Source organism: Apis dorsata, unplaced genomic scaffold (assembly GCF_000469605.1).
Source record: "Apis dorsata unplaced genomic scaffold, Apis dorsata 1.3 scaffold_52, whole genome shotgun sequence".
NCBI lineage: Eukaryota > Metazoa > Arthropoda > Insecta > Hymenoptera > Apidae > Apis > Apis dorsata.
The window spans coordinates 2,036,051-2,040,905 of NW_006263353.1; the positions used below are offsets into that span (position 1 = coordinate 2,036,051).

At 27.1% G+C, this 4,855-nt stretch overlaps 1 protein-coding gene across 4 annotated transcripts in view; it reads left to right on the forward strand.

Moving 5' to 3' along the window:
• The first annotated feature begins 3,645 nt into the window (after positions 1-3,645).
• LOC102673583 (Y+L amino acid transporter 2) overlaps positions 3,646-4,855 on the forward strand; it is a 30,147-nt gene continuing 28,937 nt past the window's right edge. The window contains exon 1 of one of the 4 annotated variants that reach the window (XM_031515096.1): positions 3,646-4,370. The gene's annotated coding sequence lies outside the window, so the exon portion shown is untranslated. The remainder of the gene's footprint in view (positions 4,371-4,855) is intronic. The other 3 variants (XM_031515097.1, XM_031515098.1, XM_031515099.1) reach the window with 3 other exon arrangements.

The following is a 4,855-nucleotide window of genomic DNA, read 5'->3' on the forward strand; positions in this document are numbered from 1 at the left end:
ATTATATATATATTTATATAATAATTATAATTTACAAAAATATAATATCATATAATATAATATAATATTATGAAATATAATTAATATTAACTTTTTAGGTGAAAAAGAAAATAATTTATATAATAAAAAAAAATATATAAGGAATAATATTATTTCGATTCTGAAAAGGAAGAGAGATAAACTTTCATAAAGGATTAATAAATCCAAAATTAATTAATCCAAAAGGATTAATAAATCCAATCGAAATTATTTATATAGGAGAAAATGAATCTTCATGAACCGCAAAGAAAATTTGATCAAAAATCATTAATTCTTATATGACATATAGGCGATATCTGTAAGTTATATAATCTTGTTCCTTCAATTATACTTAGTAATTTCATGCTTATCGTTGAAATGTAATGAAATCGTATATTCAAAGGAACAGTGGCTAAGTGTCTAAAGCTTTTATAGTAATTATACTATATAGTTATTAGATATGTAATGTATTTTGCATAACTATAAGATTTCATAAGATTTAACTATTAAATATAAATATATATGAAATTAATATATGTGAAAAAAATATACTTACATATTGATTTATTTATTAAATTTTATTTGAAAGTATAAAGTTTTATGAATTAAACATATAAAGTTATTAAAATTTCTAAAAAATTCTATATATGGATTTCAAAATATAATTTTTACAAAAACAAAAAATTATTAATTAATAATTATTAATCTTTCAATTTTAAGAAACATAAATTAATAAAGATAATGATTCTATAAAAGATTTTATAAAAGACAATAATGTCTTTGAAAAATATAAAAATATCTTAAAATACAATTTTTAAATTTTATTTAATCTATTTAAAATTACATATTGAACATAGAATTGAATAAATTGAAAAGAATAATTTTCACATTAAAAGGATCATTATTAAATTCATTATTACAAGAAATACTTCAAGACACAAATTTCGATAAAACAATAAAACAAACAAAAAACAAAATAAAAGAATAAAACTCAAGGTTGCACGTGTTCAGTTAGAGCGCGAAAACTTGTCGAGGACATAAAAGATCCAGCAGCTGGATCTATTCTAAGGACTTCAGAAGTTAGACAAAGCAAGAGGAACCTTGTCTAAAGGGGTGCAAGATTGTCTGGTATAGAAATACGATGAATTAGTCCCTTGAAAGTCCCTTCTAGTTTGGACCAGATGCCTCTTTTGTACGATGTTCTCTTGTCATAGAATTGTCAATTAACCATTCCGTGACGCAATTTTCATCATGAAACGTTAATAATCATAAAAGAAAAATTTAGTTTATGGAATTCAGGAAATTTTTAATTCTCTTCTTATAATATTACGTTAATGCATAATAAATATTTTTTCGAGATAAATTCAATATCAATATAATTTGTTTTTATATAATTCGCAATTTTATTATTTCTTCAATTTCTAAAATCTATTGTGACACAGTTATCAAAAAAATTATCAATAAAGAGAATGAGAAAGAAAAACGAGACGAAAAAATTTTATAAGTTTTTTGAATAAAATAACATAAAAATGGAAACAATATTGCAATATTTTATGATTTTAAAATGACTGAAATATGATTTTATCGAAAAATATTTACATTTATAAATAAGAATTTTAATTCAATACTTTTTTACAATCTATTCTATGCACATATAAATTAACATCAATAACATTATGATGAATCAATCATGATTCATATTATTTCTGCAATTAATATTAATTGAACGATATTTTCAGGGATGACAGTTTGAGTACATGTAGTCGAAGAAAAGAAGAAACACGAGTTCGCAGGAAAAATCTTGGGAAAGCACGTATTGCTCCATAACGATGACGGGTGCTTCCCTCTCTTTTTCAAGGAACTTGCAATCATTATCCTAGATTGCATTAATATTGTTTCATCTACTATTTTCTCTCTCTGTCTGAGTAAATGAAACTGATTCACAGATTGTCACGATTCTAAAACATTCGGATATTCATAAAGTCATTCATAAAAATCGTGTTTTCAACTCATCGTTGAATATTAAATCACATATATTCTGTTAAAGTAAGTTAAAATATTCATTATTATTTCTAACTAATATATGTATATAGCAATTTAATAAATAAAAATTTATTTATCATAAATAATTAAATTAAAATTTTTAATAATGATTAATTTTTAATAATTAATTAATAAGTGACAAATCTATTCATTACTTAATATACATGTAATTACTTCACAAATATTGGAGAGAATAATTTGAAAATCATAATATCAAAATAAAAATGCAAAAAAATTCTTATTATAACAATTTTAATCAGAAATCTGGATCAAGAAACTGTAATTCATGATCCATCGATGGAGAACGTTTAAAGTTGATTATCGAAATTTTATAAACCTGACACGTTCAATGACGCAGTTTAATTACATGACAAGCAAAAACAGGATTGCTCGACCACGACAAAGCGTAATTTGATTACTCGTCGGTGGATGGAACGCTGATGCCATTGGTCGATGCAATTTCGATCGATCTTCGATTTTTCATCCCACAAACAGCATTACATCTTCCAAAATGTAATTACTCTATTACCACTTATGATATTCGAAGAAGCGGAAATAATTAAATAACATTTGAAATTTACTTAACCATTTTTATTATATCAATCGCTTTCTATAATTTACCATATTAATATATGTTTACCGAATAAAATTTAAATTTAAATAAAAAGCAGTAATTATGATGCATGAATTAACAGACAGCATTATCTTGTAAATTATTGCCTACTGTATCTGACATAAGGTATTTTACGAGCGGTTGAGAATGTAAATTTACCACATGCTCGCACGTGAGCATATACCATGGTTAATAGTCGATAAAGCGGTCGATACTGATTGGCGTGGTATCGTGCAGGTGTACCACTTTTACGTACCACATGATAGACGTGTGAAGCATTGAAGTTCGTCTGGTAAGCCTTTGGAGCACGTATTTTGATATATCAATTACTTATTTGATTTTAATGATATAAGATTTTTTTATCTACTATATATAATATTAATTGGAAATAAAATTTATATAATATTTTATAAAATATATAGCTGATGTATCTTAAAAATTATAAAACATGATCACATGGAATAGATTTCTATAATTGTAATTTGCATTAATAAAATTATATATAACTTGGATATTTGTTTAAAAGTCATATATATAATTATATAAATTTTAATCATAATATATATAAATTCTTATCATTCGTAATATGACATAAGCAAAAAATTATACTGATGAGTTAATACTAACGCTTATTAAAAATGAATGATTTATGTATTAAGTGATAGCAACAGCAAGTAATTTTTTCTTGAATATTTTAAATTTTTTATTCACATATACGTACGTCATATATGTAGCGTCAATTCAATATTAGAATTAAAATATATTTTTATTTTAATGTGCTTCCAATTTCAATTTTTATAAATTTTAATTCAATTTTCTAAAATCTAATAAATTATTTCTTAATTCAATAATCTACTGAATCTTCAATATAATACTAATTCAGTTTATTTTATTTCAGATAATTACTATAAATCAGGCTACAAATTTGCAGTTTTATTTTCCCAAAAGAAAAACTCATTCATCAGTAAAGGACCAGTAACCTTTGAACTCTTCATACTGGGCTACTATTCGATCAATATTCATATAACATATAATAACCATTCATTGTTCATTTTAAACGCAAAAGACGTCGCTAATTACTTGCCGCGAAATCGTCTTCGACAACATTCAAGATAATAATTGTCAGAAAGGAACGACCGATAGATAGACTGGTCGATAGAGCTTAGGGTGGCATAGCGTGGTTCATACTCGTGTTCCGTGTACACACGAAGCTGCGATACACGCGCCATACGCAAGCACACAGAACCACTATGGGGAAAGAGAGACAGAAAAAGAGAGGCAGAGAGAGAGAAAGGGAGAGGGCAGACGACATGCGCCGGCCCTCGTTGCTGCATGTTATAATGTTCGAAGCCCACGAACAGAACGAACGTTGGACGACAGTCATTCAGAGCTCGACCAGTGTGCCGTACGTTTCGTGGCTCCTCTCATCCTCGTGCTACATCGTGTTCGTTCACATCCGCCCTCGGTTCCCGGCATCGCCGATTAGACTATCTGAGAGCCGTCAATTAACCAGAACAGGAACTAAAAATACAGGAAAGAATGATGCTCTGAATGTGATCATCGCGTTCACACCGGACATTTATTTCCCGATGATTTTTTTCTATGATGCGCTAATAGAGGATAGACATTAGTGACCAGTGATATTTGGAAACACTAGACATCTCTAAGGGGTTAAATAGTTTCCTCCGAATATTCGGTGAGTAATTTTCAATGAATTTTTATTATTGATGTTTAATATATATGGAGAGTTGTACAAACGTGATAAATATTGAATGAAAACTCAGAAATTCAATGCGAATCACTGTAAATATATAAAAGTTGAGTAATCGTTGAGTAATCTCGTTAGATTAGTCGATAATGTTACGAGCTATATTATGCAAGTTGTGTTATGGCCACTGACGCCATTGGAGTCAAGAAATAATATATTATTTCTTAAGAAAATTAATGAAATTAAAGAGTTTATTGACTGAAATCTTTTGAATTTTTTTTAAAAATAAGTTATCAATGTTCTTTTATAAAATATTACGACAGTTTCTGTGATTAATGTAAAAGCTATGATGGAAAACATTCGGATACAGTGGTCGGTTGAATGAAAACAACCCTCTTTGCAGAGATGTCGCTAGTTCTTTGGCAATGATCCCTTTTTTTTTTTTTTTGCTGAATCGTAAGATTCTTTGTTTG